The 22,702-nt window shown below is 42.1% G+C and overlaps 1 protein-coding gene across 2 annotated transcripts in view; it reads left to right on the plus strand.

Moving 5' to 3' along the window:
• CHST11 (carbohydrate sulfotransferase 11) overlaps positions 1-22,702 on the plus strand; it is a 168,474-nt gene that overhangs the window by 39,542 nt on the left and 106,230 nt on the right. The gene's annotated exons all lie outside the window — the stretch shown is intronic.

Consider the following 22,702-nt stretch of genomic DNA (forward strand, 5'->3'; position numbering starts at 1 on the left):
TCTCCAGCACAGCATGTCCCTGCTTCTGCACTGGGGCTTGTTGTTGAAGTTGCTGTATAAATGATTACATGACAATCAGTCTCCCCTCTGCCACAACTGATGCAGAATTTGCCTTTGCAAGATTAAACGGTAATGTTTTACTTCCTATAAAAGCAAGGACACTGTATAAAATCAGAGAGAAAGCATGGTGTCTTTCGATCAAATTTGGGTGATTTACACTAGTAATGATGTGGAACTGCACTAATTCCTTTTATAAACCAGGCAAGGTAATAGTCATGGAAATTCTATGAGTAAACTAAAGTGTTCTGTGAAGATGAAATGATTTTGATTCCCTGTGGCAGATCAAGTATTCCAGTGTGAAACGTTAATATTTATAGAGATTGGTAGCAATAGAATTGATTTTGATGACTGATCCTTGTAGCTGTGTAACCATTACAGATATAATTTGGTAGCTGTGTAAACGTGTGATATCAGTGTATACACAAAATGTTAACCCAGTTAGATAAAAAATACCCAGCTGTTCTTACGCTTTTACTGTTTTAGTCAACAGATTTATCTATTCTGCTGTTGCAGAGCAGTTACCAAAATAGCCCTATCTTATTCCAGTGGAAACTATTAGAAAAAATGTCTGTGACCTTTAACAGCAGCAAAATCTGTTCCAGTGCTAACACTTTCAAGTAACCTTTCTCAGGATAATAATGTACTATGGTTACACTGTGTCTGTTTTGACATTTAGTGGGACTTTTATCTTACCTTTTGAATCTACTATTTAAAAAACAGGAAAATGTGCTAGAAATTTTGAATTTAATTGTATAAATGGATTCTTTTTTTAAATAATGGTGCCATAAAGATGGGGGGGAGGAAATCACAGCCTTTTATGATGATCTTTTCCTAATAAAGTTAAATATTCCTGATCACTCACTCCCTGGATGCAGTTAACTTCTAAGCATCCTTGGCTTGTTGATGTGCAGGATGTACAGTTTACTTCCCAGTGAACTTAAAAGTTCAGTGACTTTTATCAATTTAGTTCCATTGTGCATTCTGAATTTTTCATGTGTTGATGTTTCAGTTTTTAATTAAGCTTGTGCTATTGACTTACGGCCCGTATTACATTCACTTTATTTAAAATGTTTAGCCTCAGACACCTGCTAAAGGTGGATCTTTAGTGACTTCAGCATGTGAACCCTCTTGAAGAACAATTGGAGATATTCTCCCGAGTCCTCTAGACCTTTTCAAACCTCACCCAAATTATTAAATATTTCCTAGACAGACATGGTGCACTGGAATAGCTTCCTTGCTCATAGAGATTGGAGAGCTGCTCAGAAGAAAATGTCCCCTTTGAGGACCTTGAGAATATTTATTCTGGTGTAGTAGTCAAATCTTAGGGAGAATAATTAAGTGAAATTCTCCCTACAAAGAACTTCTCTGTGGTTTTAACCAAAAAATGTGTGTGTGTTGTTATGCATTTACTCATTTCAGTGCAGAAACACAAGTTTGAGTGTTACTATGTGCAGAAGGCATTACTGGACCACTGAACAGAAAGCCAGAATATGTGGAACACACTGCACCCCACTCTTCTGTGTCCTCTTGTTCTTCTGATGGGTTCACAGCTTAATTTTTGGCAGCAGTGGCTGGAATAGAAAACTCACTTTTTCTTTTCCCTCCTGTCCTGCAGCTTGGGGATGGTGGGCCTGTAGAATTCAAGCTGAGGGACTTGCACACAAAACAGTTGTATCTTGCAGAGTAAGGGAAATGTGGAACAAAATGGCAACCTAAAAGATCACTAATTTCTTTAAGTTTTTTTTCTTCTCCTTTGTGCATTGCATAATAAAGAAAATACTGCCTGGAGAACAGGAGGCATAGAGGGTAGATGGGCCAAGATGAAAACTGGATTAGAACAACAGTGATTTTGTTTCTTTTCAACCTTATCTTGACAGAGTGTTTTCTGAGTATTATGTTACCAAAGTTGTGCATATGTTCCTCATTAACAGGCAGGGTAGAGCTTCTCTAGCCCAGTCCTGGGCAGTCTGCTGTGGGTTTTGTTGGATCTGGAGGTCCCAGGAACTATGCTACAAGTTCTTGACTGTTGTCTGCTGGCACCTTTGTCTGCTGGCTAATTACAGATGTATAGACAGGGGGAAGTGTGGACCAAAACCAGGTAAGTGGGGCCCCTCCATTGCTCACGCCTGAGCTGGGTCTGCACATCCCGCATCTGTGGTGGCACGCTGCAACGCGGTGGGAACAGGCAGGCAGGGCACTGCACTTGCCACAGGCATCTCTCATTGTGGCTGACCCTTCTCACCAGCCTGCTAGGACTTGCACAGTAGACACACCGAATGGGAGCTGGTGCTGGGTGACATTTGGTAATATTAAACATTGATATCTCTCTTCATTTCTTCAGTTTCACAATTCTCTGACTTTGGAGAACCTCTTCCTCAGTTATAGCAGTTGAGAGGTGAGGATGGATGCCAAATCCGTATGGGGAGAAATTGTAATGCCCAGACTGAAGCAGAAAGCATCTGAGTGCTATCTCTCCACATCATGGATTTCCTTTCTAGTTCAAGTAGTATCTTTTTTTCTGTAGTAAGTTTTATGATTTTTAAAAACAAAGCAAAGATATTACTGTTTTTGAAGGATCAAGGTTATGTAGATGTTGAAGGTCTGATACTTCATAATCCTAGTCTCTTTTGTAGACATCTCTTACAAGTGTTTTGAGGATTTCATTCCCTGCATAGTAAAGTCATGTGGACATAGAACATCTTGGATTTAAAGCCCACCTAGTGAAGCGGTTCAATCCATAGAAGATAACACAGTTGTGAGACATTCGTACTCTGTTGTATAAGACTGTGACAGCAGTTCGAAGTACTCACCAATTTGGGTTTTAAATTTTTCATAAAAAACACATAGCAATGGAAGAATTCACTTTATGCTAAAAGCTTAATTTTTTTCTGTTACATAATTAAATGCAAAATTTTCACCTGGTTTTGATAAGGAGGCAATTTTTGACTGTTACCAGTGCTTACATTGCCAATATACTGTTTTTTTTAGAGCATCTCCAATAGATTGCCTAGCTCTTCAGTGGCTGTTACTAAAACTGTTGCAAAAGGTGGCTTTCCTTGGCTCTTTCCAGGAGCCCCTGAGCCCCCCCATCCCCCCTGCCTCAATTTGTTTTGAAATTCTTACCTCTTTTTGGGTAATATTTCTTCTTCTAAAGCTTAATTGTTATAAGTTGCAGATGCACTCTAGACAAATAAACCCCATGTGTACACGGAAGGGAGTGAACGCACCAACAGCCTCAGGCAGTGGATTGAGGTGTGTGTGGTGCTGGAGGGTGCAGCTCGTGTGACTCGTTTGGAGGTCCAAGGAGGTGCCATTCCCTTGCACCACTGCCTTTGAGGAACGTGTGTGGGACGGCACATAGATCGCACTAGGAGCAGGCCCTATGCTGCATGAAGGCAGCTGCGGGGCAACCCCAAGACAGTGCTGGTGTGTGTCCTGGTTTAATCCTGGCTGGCAGCTAAACACCATGCAGCCCCTCACTCGCTCACTCCCCCTGGTGAGATGGGGAAGAGAATTGGAAGGGTAAAAGTGAGAAAACTCAAGGGTTAAGGTAAAGGCAGTTTAACAGGTAAAGCAAAAGCTGCTGTCCCAAGCAAAGTGAGGTATCCATTGACTGCTTCCCATCGGCAGGCAGGTGTTCAGCCATCTCCAGGAAAGCAGAGCTCCATTGTGTGTAACCGTTACTTGGGAAGACAAACACTGTAACTTTGAACATCCCCTCCCTTCCTTATGGGTCCCTGCCAACTTCAGGTATTCTGTCATTCTTCCCTCTGCTTTTACTATTGACCATGACATCCTATGATATGGAATATCCCTTTGGTTGGCTGTCCCATCTGTGCCCCCTCCCAACTTTCTGTGCCCCTCCAGCCTGCTCACTGGTGGGGTGGGGTGAGGGGCAGAAAAGACCTTGGCTCTGTGTGAGCACTGCTCGGCAGTAATGAAAACATCCCTGTGTCATCAACACAGTTTTCAGCTCAAGTCCAAACCATCGCCCCATACCAGCTACTGTGAAGAAAATCAACTCTATCCCAGCCAAAACCAGTGCAGCATGCCCGGGGATTTAATCCAAGCATGGAGAGCATGGTCTGGTCAGAGGGTGGACAATCCCTGTGTTGCCTGCCTGGGTGCAGCTGGGCTCTGCCTCATTTGGAGCAGCTCATGGGCTGGGTCAGCCCTGCTTTTTTAAGACAGGTTTGTTCTTTTACTCCAGCTGTAGACTGTTCAGAAAGGACCATTCATGAAGATTTGCTGGCTGTGGGATGATTCCTCTAAAATCCTTTCAACTTGCTTTTGCAAAACCTGGCATTATGGCTCGCTTTTGTTTTGATATACTGTTAGGTGCAAATATAGGTGCATTAAAAGTTGTAGAATTTGTTCTTTTTCAGTACACTAATGTTGTTAAAGGATTTTTACACAGAATCATGTTGGTAGCTGTAGGGCTTGTGTCACACCACAGCCTTAAAGTGCAGGGGAGGCATCATCTTTGACAGCCACTCAAGAGCTTAATGCTGTGTATTTTGCTGCTTGTCTGGGGGAACAAGTATAAGCATCACTATTCCCTGTGAGGGCAAAGATAGGTGTGGGGTTTATTGCCTGTAAGCTGCCTTCTCTGGAGCTCACTGTTACAATTTTTCTTTCAAACATTCTGGCAGGATACTGGTGGAAATGGAGTTCTTTGGGGTGGTATAGAAGAGGGAATGATCCCAGAAACCCAGTGAGGATAAATTGGGCCAAAGGTATATCTACTAGAAGTCTTTTTCCATGTGTATGGTTTGTGTCAGTGTAATGGAGTAAACTAGAGCTGACTGCCTGATCACTTGTAGGTGACCGGTTGGGATACTCCTTTATAGCTTATTTACTCATGTCTTGAGAGCAAAGTTACTTGGGGGTCCTTGCTGATGTGAGTCTTTCCTTCTGTATCTCTCATTAGTCCTTTGGAATCAAGTATTTTCCTTCAGACTAGCTGATTCTCCTTACTAGTGCTACCTTATAGTTCTTCCATTCCTGTTGGACCCTTCAGCAAGACATTACAAATGCTGTGGTGCTAAGGGCGTGCTCTGTCATCCTTGTGTTGGACACTTATCCTATGCTGCTCTGCCTTTCAACCAAGATGCTAAGAGGGGTGGTGGCTAGGGGAAGATGTAACCCAGGTATAAGATTCAAAACTACTTTTTAACGGAAGTACAGGAGAAAAATATGTTGGGCAAACACTTAATTACCTTAAATGGGTCTTGTGGGTGTTTATCAGTTTCCTTGTTTTTGTGGTGTTGAGGAAATACACCTATTGGTTTATGCAGATAACTCTGTGATGTCCTATGGAAGCATCCCCTGTAGATTTATCATTCCTTTCCAGCTGTAACAGCCCCTGCTCTGTACCCTGGTTGGGAGCTGCAGGAAGCCTGTGTTGGCTTTCAGACAACTGCTGGGTAACTTCGCTGCCTGACAAAGGCAGCAGCAAAACAAACTTCTTGCAAGAGTGCAGATTCATTATAAATTTTAGGAGGTGCCTTCTCTTTCTAGCAGAAATTAGTTTACACTTGAGAAAGCAGCGTGTGCCAAAACTTAAATGTCAGAGGAAAGATTTGCTGTCCTCTTCATGCTAAGCTGCATGGTGGGATTGTAAAAATCCATGTAAAGGATTTCCTTCTGTTATGGGGAAGTCACGATCTCTTCTCCTCTCTGGGTTTGGCAAGATAATTCCTTATCTGTCACGTGCTGTGTGCCTTGGCAGCATTTTATGAAAACATGGTTCTGAACTTACCTGAGAGACCAGTCATACCTGCCAAGGCACAAAATGGGTGACAGACGAGCAATGAAATAAGAGCCTGAGCAACGTCATCTGTTTTCTGAGAGATGGCACTGAAGGAATCAGGTGTGCGCATACAGGGATGTTTTGTTATCTGGGGGCTGCTCTGCCAGGGCAGCAATACACTGGTGAGGAAAGAGCACAGATGTGTTATTTACATTTGAGGAAAAGTGTGTTATAAATTTGCCCACCATAGAGTGCAAATGTGCCATCAGTTGCCGTCATTCAATATCGTAGCAGGACACAGTATGTGGTAAATATTGTTGAAGGAGGCTTTCCTGCTTTGGGGAAAGTGGCATCCACAATCTGTTAACCACTTCTTCCTGAGACCCTCTTGCAAGGCATCCAGAAGCCTACGTGAAGGGCAACTTCCATCTTTTTTTTTTTTTTTTTTTTTTTTGGGGGGGGGGGGGGGGGGGGAGGGGAATCAACTAATAACTACCAGCTTCACAGACTGAAGCTTTTATAACTGCCCTGAACTGTCATGACTGGCTCCCCCAAAACACGAAGTAAGAGTAAACAGCTGGCCAGCTTGCCAGATACATTCACTGATACGCCTGTGATAGGCAGAAAGCAGACTGCCTTGGGCTGTGTGTCATGGGGCAGAATGTAAATAATTTTTCTCAATTGGTATAGTCTGAAGTGAAGAAGCTCCATATACGTTCTTTTGCTTTGGGAGAGAATGACAAAGAGTAATTGCAAATGCACTGCAAATTCCCTGGCTTAGTCAGTATGTCTTAAAATTTCCTTTACTTGGTAGTGTCATCTCTTACCCAAGGAGTGCCTTCTTTGGGCGACAGTGCGCATCAGCAGGGCCACGCAGGAAAAGTTACCAGGCACTTTGGCAAAACGGTACCCTCGGGTATCACAGCAAATGGAGGCTGTAGCTCTACAATATGCATAGAGTTTAGTAGGGCAAAGTACTTTAGTTATAGAAACCCAGCAACTCTTCTGCCTTTTCTAACTAACAATTTCAGGAAATCTTGTTTTATGTTCTGTCTTTCACCTCAGACAAGTAGTTTAGCCAAGGGAAAAGAAAATCCTCTTTTTCTTTTATTTGAACTATTCAGAGTTATTGACACTGAGAATTTTATTCATCCAGTATCAAACCACAGCAAAAAGCCAGAACAAGGTGACTTTAGAATTCAAGCCCTCATGCTGTAGCAAAAATATCAAAGTCACAGGAAGGAGAGTATTCTAGTTATTGGTGTGATGTCCTCATATCCCCCAACCCTCTCTTGCAGTGCTTTACAGCTGTAGAGAGCTGTGTTTGGAAAGTTTGGAAATTGCAGATTTTTGCAGACAAGTAGCAAATCCCTCAAGTGAAATTGTGTTCCACCTCTTTTCTAAGCGATATTTTCAAAATCATTATAGTTTGTCTAATTAACTACTGTATTTTTTATGCTTTTATGTCAGCCAGTGCGGTATCCAAATTGGCAGGCACAGTGGAATAAAGTAAATTTTAATATGTCACCCAGAGGATAAAGTTGGCTTCAGAGTCTCGTTGGGACAGGCTACCAAGACTGACTCTGTTTTATGTACCACACAACAGTTTATTTGCTTACACTTTTCTTTATGCCCCCCAAATTAAAATCTATATTGCAGAAATGTAGTAAGTGCAGTAAACAATAACCACGCTTGCTTCCTTTTACCCCAAAAGTGAGGTTAACGAGCCTGGGAAATTGCTTGAACCATATGGTGAAGGTTGAATTGCAGAATGACATACAAAGCAGCGAGAAAATCTTTTTTAAGAAATTAAATCCTTCCTTTGTAATTCCCTTTCCCTGAGCAGACAGTGGCTGCATGTCCTGCAGTCATACTTTCAACATGGAACCGTAGTCTGTACTTAATCATTTCCTGAAAACTGAAGAGTATCCCCCACTTTAAAAAGAAACCAAATTTGAAATAAAGGTACTTGACTGTGTATGTGTTAACACCTGTGTTATTCCTTCCATTTAGCATGTCCTGAGTGTTGCTTTGGTTCTTTGAGGAAAAAAAAACCAAAAGCAACCTTAAAAATGTCATTAGTCTGGCTTTGCTTGACATTTGATTACTTCTGTAATCAATATTTATATGTTTCTCAAATACACACATATCTTTACATTGTATTAAGTGGCAAGACAATCAATATTTAATTTTATGCAAGCCCTAAGCAAAACATGAAGTTAATGAACTTTACATGCTTGCAAGATAGCTGTTGGGGATTAGTGCTTGTATTTTAGCCAGTGTAATGAATTGATACCTTGTAGACCTGATTAATTTCTAACAGTTTGCTGTAGTTTAAGCAGCTCTTCAAGATGGAGGGACATGGTTTATGGTCCTTTAAATACATAAGCAGAAGAAATCTAGTCTAGTGGAAGTTTATATTTGTTATTATTTATCATTGTAAGATACATATTTTGTGAAACAGATGCAATGTGTGGTCTTCTGAAAATGGTGATTTTTCCAGAGGATGTATGCTGCCTCCCCTCTTCCCTGTCCTGTGGAAATGATTGATGGATATTTCAAACAGGTCCACTCAAACACATAACGATGTCACATTAATATAAGGAGAACAGTGAGACTAAGCCTTGGTGATCTTCAGGACAGTGTTTAATCCGTTAATAGACTCCACTTAATGCCTCTTGCCGTAATTCCAGCAGGTGAGCTGACCCTCAGTGTTTATCTTGCCCTCTCCTGATGTGAGCATCCTGCTGACCACCTGCAGGTTCTGCGTTGGATGCAGCAGCTGCCATTTCCCAGCAGGGACTGGCTGTGCTCCTTGTCCTCTGCGCTGACCAGCTAGTGGCTGTAGGAGGGGAAAAAGGGGTTCTGTTGTAGGTGTAGGTGCGAGGCCTCCAGATCTGCATCAGCGGTTTCTGACTCTTAGCCAACAAGCCCCCTGCACATGAAGAGGGCTCCCAAAACCCAAGGGGCAACACAGAGAGGCTGAACGAGGCCAGCTGGAGGTGGTTTGGTTTTTGTGCAGAAGCCCTTTGCCTCCCCTCCTTGAGTTATTCATGTTGGATAACGAAGAAGTCAGTGTTGGAAAATTCAGAAGCCCCAAACAGCTTGATGTAAGGATTGGAGGAAGATAAAAAGGTGGAGAGAACTGAAATAATGTGGGCAGCTACAGGAGCTGTAAAGGAAAAGGTGGCTGAACTTCTGAAGTGTGATGAGGGAGGGGGTATGCTCTGCGTCCAGCAGGGCAGGGGGGCTTAAAACCCCTAGTTTTGCTCTTATAGAAAGTACATCAGAAGTGAGCTTGACTTGGTATAATTCTGGATGTGGCTAGATGGTACTTAATACTAACAATCTGCATCTATGATAATTGGCAATTTAAGGAAAGCAAAAGTTTTCACCATAGTTCAGCCATCCAGACTGGAAAAACTAAGTTCCATTTTTAGTGAGAGTCCAAGTGTAAAAAGCTGAAACTGTTGCCTTACCATGTTAATTCATGTAGATAAAATATTGTAGTATTTTAAAAATTATGTTTCTTTGAACATGCTAAACTGCAGCCCTGCTGTGTGCTAATGCCTGAAGGGTGTGAGCAATGCTGTGCAGCCAAGTTCTGCAAGGGTTCCTTTAATCTGCAAAGAATGATCTGAAAAAGTTAACGAAATGGTAAATAAAGCTGACCTGGAGGCTATAACTAATGTGGATATTTAAAATCGAAGCCTCCTTTAAAAGAAGCTCTTCTGGAAAACAAATAACCACAGGGGAAAGAGGCAATTTAGCTAGAAACTAGGAATTAGTTTTGTGACAAGCAAAGAGCCAGTGTGAGTACAGAGCAAGTGCTTGAGATGTTAAGTATATTATTGCAGGTAGGTAATCCGGGGCCAGGGCTGACACAGCCTCATCTGAGAGAGATCTGGGAAGGTCCCTTTGAAAGAGACTTGAATATATGGCTGAGCAAGAGCGTGTAACGAATTATGTGCATGGTGTGCAGGGTATTTTTATCCGGGAAGTAGAAGAGCAGAGACATCTTGATTAAAAAAAGAAGAAAAAGAAAAATCCATTCCTCAGTCTGACCAGTTGCTGTCTTCTTTCTGTCAAAGTGAAATCAAAATATTGTATAAAATAAGTTGTTTGAAGTCAAAAGTGTAAGAGCTCTGGTCTGGTATTCTTCCTCACAGTGAGTTACCTGGTCAAATATCTAAACTTTAGGTTGGTTACGGTAATGATATGATTACCACTAACACGGCATTGGTGCAGGCTGAGATAATAACCTAGCTGAAGCTCATGACTTGCAAGACCATGGTGAGTGTTAGGAAACAGTTTTCTCTTTTGTGTTCAGCCTAGCACCAGATGTTTAATTGGATGCTGTCACTTTCTGTAGAAACGCAGATGGGGTCACAGGGAGTTGTGAGATACCCAGTTAGATAAGTGTATTTTCCAGCAAATTTTATATCTGTGTCCAAAGTTTTGCATGTGTTGTGTATTGTTGTGTAGGTCTCCTGCCCAGATTACAGTACAGAGACAATGTTAGTCTGTATCTTCCCTTGATTTTTTTTTTTCCTTCTCGGAAAGCTTTTTTTTTTTCAAAGGCCTTTTAGATTGCTAAAGCTTTCTCCTTTATTTTCCTTTTTAGCCTCTGCCCTGATACATGCTGTCGGGTTTCCCACACCGCTCTGGCTTTGTACTCTGGCAGCGTTGCTCCGTGTGTTATCTGCTGCCTGTCGTCTTTTCATCAGTGAATCCAGCCTGGGCTTCCTCCAGTGTTTTGTCCCAACATGTCTTGTCATTCCTCTATAATGACAGCCACTTCTTTTCATGTTTCTTTTTACTTCTGGCTCTGTTCAGCGCTTGTGATCCAGCCAGTGCAAAAGCACTTGCCCTTTCTTTGATCCCAGTGTGTTCTCTGGAAGTGTCCTTACCTACTTTTGCTGTGTGGATCTCAGTTCGCATCCTTCAGTTTGCTGCTGAAAGCCTCGTTCACCAGTTACAAAAGTCCTGGCTCACAGCTGTAGCTTTAGCTAGCTGGTTTCTTCTCTCTTGTTTTCCCTGCTTGCCCTCTGCGTTCCTTGGTTCTGGCTGTGTTAAGTCGAGAAAGGGATCTCTTGTCATGTCTCCCGTCCTTATCACAGGCTCCCGTGTAGTAGCTGAAGTTAAAGTCTAGGTTTGCAAACTGCATTATTTTAAGCACAGCAGCTGTGGATTTTTAAAAAATAAAGACCACTGTAGAGACTACTACTTTTGTTAGTACTTCTCATCTTTCATGATCCAGTTCTTGGTGTTACTTGTATTTCCTTAGGCCATCTCTGTAGAATAGCTTAAGCTGGTTCAGTTCATGTGCTAAAGGCAGAATCCTGTATCTTCACATTTCACAAGCTTGTGTTATTTCAGTGGCAGGTTTTAACAAGGCAAATTAAATGAGAAAAATCAAGTATTTCAATTAGGCTAATTTTCTTAAGTTCAGAAATTTGGTAAATAATTTAAAAATCCCAGGTGTTTACTCTTACCTTTTGGTGCGGTTATTTGTTTTATACTTATAATGTAGAGAAATGTCGGTATTTTTCTGGTTATGCCCTGAATTGGGAGAGGAGACAGAACTCAACCCATTGAACGTGTTTTTAAACGTGTCCTAGTTTAAAGCTGTAGTCGGTTTGATTTCAGATCCTGTGCATGTCCCTGGCTCAGTTGCACAGGCTGCAGGAGTATGTGCTGCTAAAAAATGAAATCAGTGTTTTCCACCTTTTTTGGTGTAGGTTTGGAAAGAATTATTCAGATTTTCTATGTGTGATTTTGAGTTGTAAGGATCCCTTTAATCATATCTACATAAATCTGATTGTGTATGGCCTCTACTCAGCTTGCTTTTGACAGTATCTGTGGTCATTACGGTCCATGTTAAATAGAGCCACAGTGACTTCGTTCTCATTTTCTTTGAGTCTTGGATCAAGACCCAATGTGGCAACAAGCCCAAACAAACCCTTCCCTGCTGGAAGTGCACCTATGTTGCAGCTCAGTCACCAGCTTGATAGCAGGAGCTGGCTGCAGCGTGGGGTGCTGGCTGCAACCCAGATCCTTCCCAGCTGACCCCCAAAACCCAAGTCAGGGTGTTGCAGCAGGAGTTTCTGTGTCAGCAGGCTTTCTGTGCTGTTTGAATAACATCCCGCTGGACTTTCCTTCCTTGCTCCGTGGAGCTCCAGTATTTGCCTTGAGCAACTGTGAGATCTGCCTTGGCACAGAGGATTTTGCTCTGATGCGTTCTGTGTTCACTTTACATGTACAACCTTATCGATTCACGCTTGTTTGTGATGCTCTGTTCTGTTAAAGATATGATTTATATCATCCACGTGTGGCTGAGTTATCTCGGGAAGCTGTAGCTAGACATCTTACAACACATCCATAGTAAACTTTAGTTCTGTCAGGTTTTGGTGTTATTTTGGGCTCTTTGTGCTATTTTCAGTGGTTTTTCATTTACTGTGGGAATTCTATTTTGGAATTAACTAGATGTTTCAGCAGTTTGTGGGATTTCTAAGACAAATTGTATTATCTTTTTTTGTATCCTATGTTTTTCCTGCAATTCTGGTTTCATGGTCTTCCAAATTAATTATATATGGAATTTATGTAAGTTCTGTTTTTAGAGGAGTTACACATTTTGGCTGCTGTCTGTTCTACATTGCTGTCCTAATTAGTAATAATAAGTCAGTAACAGTTTTGAGGGAATCAATGTGACTAATATTTAACTTAAATAGATCAATATTTTTTTTTGCTTTAAATATTTTGTTCTTACATAACCACTGTTTCATTTCATCTGTTACGGATTTGTCCAGGAGATTTAAGCACAATGACTGCTTGCTTACAGTAATGGAAGGTAGCTGTGGGAGTGGAAGCAGCAGTCAGTGGTTGCTGTTATTTTAAGTGACGTGTAGTTTTTTTGGTTAGATTTGAGAAAAGCACGTTTTTGTTTTAGCCTGGTTGAGCAGAAAGCAAAGTCAGTATTTTCAGTTTTATTGGGAGCAGTCAGTGGGTTTTCAAAGGAGAACCAAAATTTAGGGTGTTACTTTGTAATTGTTAAGGCTTTGGAACCAAGATCTAGGTTGCTTTAGATCCATGTAGTGTTGTCAAAGTTAGTGGATTTGATGAGGTTTGTATCAGCTGTAGATACAGTACTGTGTCTTTTGATAGCACTGGAAATAAGTAAAAGGAACAAGGGAACCACCTTCCCCCCCCCCCCCCCCCCCCAGATACCAGCACTTCCCTTTGTCAATTGGAAAGAGTGTGCACATCGAGCTATCACAGACTGTTCCTTGCTTTCTCCAGGAAAGAGTTTAATCGCCTTCCCAGGGTGATACTTTGTTGTGCCGTTTAATGAGTTGGTTAGGAGAGAGTTCGCAAAAGAACTACTGGCAGAGTTGGGCACTTGAGTTAGTCAAGCTCTACTCAGTAAGAGGGTGATTAAACCTTCATTTTTCAGCAGCTTGCTGAACCCACACTGTCTTTTGCTCCTCACCTAGTGGGGCAATGCACAACTTAGAAATTCAGTGAGAAAGACAAAGGAGTGGAAACTCACCATGATTTACTTACAGCTTGTGCTAAGCTTTTGTGCTGGTTAGGCTGGAAAGGACATGAATTAGGGCAGGTTATGAGGTTATTTCTGTGGTGGGCTTATGCAGTAGACACATGCAACCAACGCTACCGTGGTAAGTGTATAATACTGCTCATTGTGATATGGTGTTGATATCTGTGTTTTATTAATTTGACATCAGTCTCTGCATCTGTGTCTGTGATGTGAGGGTAAAACTCTTGAAAAGAGGTGTTTTATGCAAGCTTGTTGATCTGCAGCTGGTCCTTTGAGAGGTTTCATTGGTGTGGTTGAGGGTTTCTCTCCCTGCAAATGCAGTGGATGTTGTCTTTGTGGGCAGTGGGGATGGCAAGGGCACCTGGAGAAGTCATGGGGACACAGCAGAGAAGCGTCGGGAAGGGTGGCTGCTTCCCCAGTGTGTCTGCAGCATTGAGGAGAGCAGGGATGGGACAGGGAACACGCGTGCTGACTCTGTGTTTTGTAGCACAAGGAGGGCTGCATCTGACTCATTCTCATCTGTTTAGCTGAGAAACTTAAATGATTCAGGAAGACCCAAATAGTGCGTAGTCTTTGTGTTGAAGAGGCAACTTAGTGTTGTTATTAATGCTTTCTTGATGAAGAGCTGTCCTATAGCTCTGCCTGACTCTCATCATATGTGTTACCAATAATGGGTATGGCCATAGCGCTTGCGGCATTTTGATTACTGGGATTTTCATGAAGTTTAGCTTAGAAAACCAAACACAACTCTTTTTAAATCTCACCATGTGGCAGTTGTCATCTTGTGGCAGTGCCTTTCACCTTGCCTGTCTCTTTATGGGAAGCCCACTGACCCATGGAGTCGTTGTGTAGGTATTGCTGGCAGTAATTTATCCTGTCACACATTCAGTGAGGAATTCATCATCAGAAATGCGGACTCTTACATATTTGTGAAGTGTCAGTTTGACAGAAGTACTGACAGCTGGCGTCCTTCCAAAAGACCAATAATTGCTTAACTGTGAAAAATGGCAGAAGATAGACAAATGTATTGAAGAAAGAAAATCTCTAAAATACAGAAGTGGTGCTAATGTGATATAATTTATAACTGGTTGCTGTTACAGAGAGTCACCTTCAAACATTTAGGTCTGTTCTCCTTTCTTCTTGGTAAGTGATTTACTTGATGACAGGTAGCTCAGCAAAGCTACCTGACTGAAATCAGATGGTTTCTTACCTTGTTTGGTCTTTGTCCACTTTCTCTTGCCTGTATTTTGAGAGCAATATGGGGCTGACTGGACTAAATGCATTTTATTAATACTTCTGTGAGGTTACAGAAGAGCAGATATTAAACATTCATTTCTACTGAGGTTGAAGTGGGATTTTAAATATTTAAAGGAGTAATTTATGTAAAGGGAATTCCTACCACTTCCTAAAGCAATCATTTCTCATAATTTGGCTTTGGATATCCATGTTCAATTCATCAAAAATTTCTATTGCTTTAGTCTTGCTCCCTTCACATTAGCTCTTTATATTAAAATGTGTTCTCAATACATGCCAGCAGGCCTGCATTTTAAGCTAATTATGATTGTCATCCTTATCATACTTGATTACTTTTTCCCAAGGACAGAAATTGTTGGGCAAGTGGCATGGGGGTGGAAATCAGAGCTCTGAGCCAACAAATGTAACTATGACAGAACTGGGACACGTTACCTGATCACTAAAATGGTTCAGACCACTTGCAGATGAATTGTTTCCCTTGTTAATTCATGCAAACATGGCCTGGAGGTTAAAGGAATTGATCTCGAGATCGGGAGGTCTCTGTTTTGTTTCCAGCTCCGTCACCAGTTTGCTTTCTGACCTTCAGCAAGTCATGACTGGGTCAATATATTGCATTGATTTTCAACTCACATGCATGATGTGAAGCGAGTACTTCAGTATACTGCTGAATTTGGGCTGAAGTGGTACCCGCAAGGTTGCACAGGAAGACTGTGAGGGGACAAAAAGTAGAGTCCAGAAGTAGAACTCCAATGGGAGGTATAAACTGTAGGGCACCTTTGATTCCTGGGCAGGAATTTTGGCCCAAGGCTCAAGCCCATTGACTTTGAGAAGTGCGTTCAGATTTAAATACAGGGCACAAGGTATATGATGATGATGTGGAGGAAAACTGTAACAGGATTAGGCACTTCTCAAGCTGGATTGGTTAGTGCTTGATAAATAAATAAGAGCTGTTCTATAGGAATTTTAAATGCAGGCAAATAACAATGTAGAGATGGATTTTTTTCAGTAGAGAATCTGAAGTCTTGAGTATTTTTTGCTGAAGCTGTTCTTGAATGCTCAATTTCAGATGTGGTATGTTTTATCATCAGTTGTATTCTTTTGTTTTTAAATACCAGTTGTTCTGCAGTTTAGTAACTCAAAAATTCTTTGGGACAAGAGTAAGAGTCATTGAAGTCACTGATAGTGGAGGGAAGGAAGGTGAGAGGTAAGTAGCACTGAGTCACGTGAGTACTTGTTTGGTGTACAAATTTGAGAAAGATAACAGATACGCTGCTTTTGCAGCTACTTGAAAAAATTCCGTAGTTTTTCTTTTTGCTTCTAAGTGAAACTCGGGTTTTACACATGGAGAATTATTCCTATCTACCAGTGACTAGTTTGCTTCTGTCTTCCATATTTTTATAATCCTCAATAGCATCCTTTACCCTAGTGACATTGTTAGCTCTGTTCTGGGTCTTCCCCCATGTTTTTTGGCCCAGCTCCATGCCTTTGCTGTAATGGGGGTATTTTTGTCCCCATTGCTGAAAAGAGGCTGGTCGATGATTGCAGAGAAGTTGATGCAGTGTGACAGTGGTGGTACCGGTGGTCTTGGCTTGCCTTATCCTGCCCAGCAAAGCATCCTGCATTCCCTGCTCTCCTATCCCAACACCCCATGCTCGCTGTGTAAGGTGACTTCTCCATGCTGCTGCATGATCTGGGAAGTCCAGTTTGGCCTGAAGCCAGCTGACTCAAGAGCTGTCATTGCTGCACAGAAGGTGACAGTGAAGTTGGCTTGTGGCCATGTTCTCCTTGCCTCAGACCCCTCCATCGCTCTCTGCTTTCCCCTGGAAGGGCTCTGCAGTGTGCATGGTGGTGGTGAGAGCCAGCTGGGTGTCTGTGTGACCCACGTCTCTGTTCTTTCTCACTCAGGGCTGCGGTTGGCAGGCTGTGTCTTCCTCCATGGGACCCCAGCCACTGAGCAGCACAGCTTCTCTGTGTGCCTCCCTTCAGCTGGGTGCTCCTTGCTGCAGAGCATGGGCAGCAGCTTGCATCAGGATGGGCGGATGGTTTGTAAAGTACTGCGCTTTTATTTTTATCCAGTGTAGCCAAGGCATTTGTAGTATAACTCAAAAGAACAACCTAATAACAAACCTGTGCTTGCATTCAAAATCCGGGCTGAGTGTCCCTGCTTGGCAGTCTCTTGGTGCTGCTCTCTCTTTTGAAGCGGATGGGAGAGACACGGGTTGGTCATGCATTTGGCTACAGTTAGCAATGTGGTACCAGCTCATATTTTAGGAAACAGCCATAATTCAGTAAAGCTGTTGTGTTCAGTGCTGGATTGCATAATTTGTATGTTGAATAACCTCCTGGGTGTGACTCTGTGTAAATTCAGTAACACTCTGGTGCCTGTGCAGTGACAGCAGTGAATTACAGGGTCAGGTAAGAAAGTGGACAAATCTTTCCTGTAAAGGCTGTAATTGAAAAGAGAAAGGTCATAGAATTTGTTTCACCTTTTTTTAAGAAACTTCCATTTTTTGCAAGCTTTTTAAGATCTTTTAATTATGTGCCACATATATGCAGATTTTTATAAGTCTTATTTTGCTTTGTCGTTTTCTCCATGCCTTCTTCAATTTTTTAAAACTAACTTTTACTCCATTGCAGAGGAGAAAGGTCATGGGATAGGGAAAGATGTGATTTAGGGAGGAAGAAGTGTTTGTTTTTGCTGTGTTCTCCACTTGTCAACTCAAACAGTAACGCTGGTTGCTGTGATGTCATATCTCTTAGAAATAAATCGCATCATTAGTGACCATTGCAGGTGGCCTGCAGTTCATCCTGCCTGTTGCCTCTCAGTGTGATTTGGGGAGCGAGATACATGTAAGTGCTTGTTTGAGGAGTTAGCACGTAGACAGTGATTTCACCAAGTGACAAGTGGTGGAGCTGGCTGTCACCCTGTGCATGGTTGACTTGGCACCTGGCCTTGATGACTGCTTTTAATGGCTAATTTTGCTGGGAAGCTAAAGTCTTCCTTTGGCTTTTATCATTCCTGTCTTGCATATTGTACTTGCCATGGCCAGTAAAAGACCTTTTGTGTTTCAGAAGTTTCCTCTCCTCTTTAATCCTGACCTAAGCTTTGCTGTGAGAAGAACTGGCGTTGCTGGGAGGGAGCTGCTGCAGTGGAAGGAGATTGCAGAGCTGGGGTGACTGGTGTGACCATGTTGTGTCTGGATGCTGGGAAAGAAAAATGCTGTTTGGGTTTGGAAGAACCATTTTGGTTACTTGCTTCTCAATGCTAGAGTCTGAGCATCTTAATCTCTGGTTTAAAGGGAGGAAAGAAGCCTGTGTTTTGTTTTGTCTGTGGTGAGAAAACAGATACTATTTGAAAAACATGGGAGAAAGGAAATGAAGTTTTGTGGTTTCTTCCTTCAGTGTTGTCCTTGCAATAAAAATCCACGGTGTAGCTTGTTGACTTTTTGATTAGACAAATAGCTTTAGGAAACCCCTGGTGCTGGAAACCCTTAGTCATGTGCATAGCTTAACGGTGTTTTGGCTGTAGGAAGAGCCAACAGATGAAAGAGAAAAACCCTTATGTTTGGTTGGGACTCGCTCTGCTTTTGTTCTGTTTTCCCTTTTCTCTCCCAGCCTTGTGTGTTTTATTTGGGGTTGACTTGAGGTTAGGGATGAATTGACCACCAGCTGTTTTTTGGGATGAGCCTCAACCTGCCCCCAGCCTTGGGCACCATCTGGAGGGAGACTGGGAGAATCAGCTCCCCACCTGGCCATGAGGAGACTTCTCCGAGGCTTCTTTGCAAGGAATAGGGTGGGAATGCATTGGGAGGTTGCATTCCCACCCTATTCCACACAAGAAAGCCTCAATGCAAAGAACCAGCTCCAACAGGGACTTTTTAAAGCAAAACACGTGTGGAAAGAGATAGTTAATGTTGTGTTGTCCAACTGGAGGCTGGTGTGTAGCAGTAGCTCACGGGGGGGTGATGTTTGGAAAGTTGGATGATGCCATCAGGGTGTTTTGAAGAAAGCCACAAGTAGAAGCTTATGGAGGAGCTTACACCAAATCCCCAAGCACGTATTATTCCTAAGAGCTTGAACTTTAGTCTAAGACAGTCTATTTGAATTTTCCAGTACTTAACAGTGTTACTAGTATGGCAAGAGGATGGCAAAGAGAGCTTCCTACTTAACAGGACATTCTTCAGTGAGGCAGGAATTAAATGAAGTCCTCAGTGCTGAGGCTGGGGTGGGCTGATGGAGGGCATAGACACCAGGGCTGTTGGTCCTCTCTTTGAAGGGAGCTGCACAGCTGCAACAGGAACAGTTAAATTGTCTTGACATTGTAAGCAGACTATACAGCAAACCACCCTGTATTTTAATTTCCCATAGGATAAGGAGGACACAAATGAACATCTGCAGAGCATAGAATTAGCCTTGTTCATGTGGGAGGACCTAAATAAAATCAGTGGTTACCTTCACCCTGCACTCTTTTATTTATATTGCATTTACCTCAGGGTGATTAGAAGCTTTGATTTTTCAGGTTCACTCATACCCTCATCTGTAGCCTTTGTATCCCTCATTATTTTGTGGGCAATGCAAAACAACAACATAAAAAGACTATAGCTAAGATCTTGAGCAACAGAATTAGTCAATGCTAGTGGTTTGGATTTGTTTTTTTAAAATATGCATATTCAGCTTTCCTTTGAAATTCGCACACATTTGATGTCACCACAAACACGATATAGCAAATATAGTTTCTGCAAGGTTAATGACAGTGGGACTCTCAACCTGGGGTCTTCTAATTTTCTTTTCTATTCAGGGTTTCCATTTCAAGAAAAGATTCATAGCTGAGGTAGAGGTAATAGGCAGTCTTAATTTCTGAGGCTGTTTCTATTTGCCTGAAATCTTTGCTATTCCAACACTGATTTTAGCTGGAGCGCAGCCATGCTGGGAAGAGTAAATTTCTTGTGCAACCTGTCATAAAGTACAATGTAGTCTTGCACTGTTTACCATACTCATGCCCTTTAATCATTTGATGGGATGACTGCTCTTAGTTTAAACATTTAGGATAGAGGAGTGAAAGCGAGTTTGTAAAATAGGAAAAAATACTGTTTGTTGAGGAGCAGGAAAGCACTCAGCAGCATTGCTGCTGAACCTCTTGTTGGATTATGCCTTTGTATGCCTGTGACAATGCTCCTGACCTCGAACTCTGTCATCTTTCTTAACTGCTTTAACTGCAGGAAAAACAGAGCTCTGAGTAAAAACTATAAATAAAACCAGGCATGTTTCCTGGCCTCCCTGTGCTGTAGCTCTTGGCTTTATAAGTTGTCTGCCTCTTGAGCCTCTTGCTGATTATTTTGTGTTTTGTGTGGTTTAGCTAATGTAAGGCCTTTGGGTGGATGGGGTCTCCTGGGAATAGAGTGGAGTATGTGGAGTGATAGTGCTGAGCTGGGAGTGCGGCACGGCATGGTGGAAAAGGGCTGCCAGGCTCAGGGATGGGATTAAAGCCCTGGAAACCTAGGGACACACACAGGAGAGGACTTTGCTCGTTCCCTTTCAGCAACTGAAGTCAAGTCCCCATGCCTTCAGCACCTCCTCTCCCTCTCAGCCCTTGCCACCTCATCTGCCCCCTTTGCCAGCCCTTGCTCTGGGTTGAGAGGGACCTGGGTTCCTAGTGTGGTGGCTGAGTTAGGGAGCAAGTTGAGATTTTTCTTGGCTCATTGCTTTGGGAGTGCAGTGGGAAGAAGCTGTATGGTGATGGAAGACTAGAAGAGGTGAGGGAAGAGGAATGGTTAGCAGGGAATGAGCCTAAAAGGTGGGTAGCGGTGTGTAGGGGCAGCAGTAGAGTGTCAAAGGGAATAGTTGCGGGGTGGGGGTGGGGTAAGAAAAGGTCAGGGAGGAGAGGATGAAGATTTCAGAGAAACAGAATAGGTTTTGACAGGAAAATACTATGTCAAGAACTTGATTAAATAGAATAGTTGAAAAGCAGTGTGTTCTGGAAAAAAAAAAGGGTTATTAAATAAGAGATACTATTAGATTAAAAATTGACATTGCCATTTTCTCTGAATGTTACTTACGCTTTCAGCCTCAAAACCCTGTAATGAAATAGATAGTAGCAAAATACGGAGAATGGAAATGAGAAACCAAAATAAATTGCCATTTAATTGTTGGATTTAAACAGTAAAACACGATGCAGCATGTTACAACTCTTGAAAATGATGTTATTTACAAAATACCAGCATCTGGTGATGGGTAAAACACTAGTGTACTATGTCAACATGAATAATGCATGTATATATTCACTCGTGTATGGATATAATATAGTTGGTCATATCATACCTGCATGAATAGCTCCACATATGCACACAAATGGTGTCCTTCCCAATGAATAAAATGCTTTGACTGCTTTCCCTGCTGAGGACTCAAGCAGTAGATCTCAGTAAATCTTCCGTTCACCACAGACTGTTCAGGTGTGATTCCCAGCCATGTAGAAAGACAGAGATCCATTTGAGTTCATGGGGCTCAGATGATTTATCTTGGCTTGGAAGGATGTAGTACGTGACAATCTCTTACTGTAAATTTGTAATTGAATCAGTTTGTTTCACTTGTTGGGTTCTTTTATTTAACACAGCTTTTATATACACCTCCTTTGTAATGGCTGATTAATATTTAATGAAGAGAAATGGAGTTTTCAGCATAAAACTTAAGGATTACACCGAAAGCAGCACCCTTGAGGTTGTTTTCTCCAGGTCAGTCCTGTCTGCCATTCAACTCTGTGGCTTAAGAAAGCATCACTTAGACTGTAATTTTTATTCTGTTTTATATTTTTAAGCTGAAAGTGTAAAATATTTTCAATTAAAATGCATTTTTACTGTTTCAACTTTAAAGAACTTGTGATAAAATTAACCCATACAGAGCTGAGAGCAAAGCAAGACTGCAATACATCACAGAAGCCGCCTCTGCAGCTTTGAAGGCTAAAACCAGACAGCTAACCTAAACATTTTTCACAAGTAACTGTTTTAAAATCAATTCATCAAGCTGATGACCCTCTTTATTTTGATGATACAGTATTTGAATGTCAGTTACTGCTGTACAGGTGCATATGGGAATGAATAAACCAAAAGTTAAGTTGGCAAGTGAATGCATATCAATCTGGCACAGATAATACTGATTTAAAAAATGTTTGACAGTTTGTAAAAATAGCTGTAACTGGGAAATCATCACTAAGCAGATACATTTCCCATGGGATCCTTGAGGGACCAGATTTTGGGCTTACACTTGTTAAATGTTCTAATTTATGATCCGGAAAAAATATACATCAATTATTGATCAGGTTTACAGAGGATGCAAAAGTTCGGGCAATGGTAAATGGAGAGGAAGAAGAGTGCAGGTCATTAATACAGAGTTGTGAATACCTAGTGACTTGGCTGGCAGCCCGATTTTAGTGATTTTAGTCAGAGTGAACATGCAGAGAAATAAAATCTAGGTGATGCATACTAAGTAGAGGACCCCCTTCTGTTGAAAGGGAGGTCTGATGGTGGTCCATCGGCTGGCCTGCCTGCTCCCTGGCCCATAGGAGAGCTAATGCCAGCTGAGCACAGGTGAGGTTGCAGTACAGGGCCAGGGAGGGGGGGTTATACTTGCTCCTCGTCATGTTGGTCCTGCTACGGCCTTTGCTGCAGTACTGTGTGATGGGGGGGGCACCCTGGTTTCAGAAGTTGTAGTGTTATCTTTGCATGTGTTCAGAAGAAAGAGTGAGGAGGTGCCTAGAAAGCTTGCTGCAGAACAATGGAAAGTTTGAGGGTGCCTTGATCGTAACACACAGGTTCCTGCATAGAGAAGAGTGCTGTGGCTCTGTGGGGCAGACAGTTGCACCACAGATCCAGTGGCTGGAAGGTGAGGATATGTCACTTCAGCTTGGCGAAAGGGTATGTTTGAGGAGGAGAGTCTGACATCAAATCACTTTCCCAAGGTGAATTTTCTGCTCCTGACAAATTTAGAAACAAGATGAGTTATCTTTCTGAAAGATGAACTATAGCTTAATCAGGCATTATTTTTAGGGAAGTCTTCCAGAAAGCATGCTTTCCTTTTTTCCCTCT

The sequence above is a fragment of the Falco naumanni genome, chromosome 5 (assembly GCF_017639655.2).
Source record: "Falco naumanni isolate bFalNau1 chromosome 5, bFalNau1.pat, whole genome shotgun sequence".
Lineage (NCBI taxonomy): Eukaryota > Metazoa > Chordata > Aves > Falconiformes > Falconidae > Falco > Falco naumanni.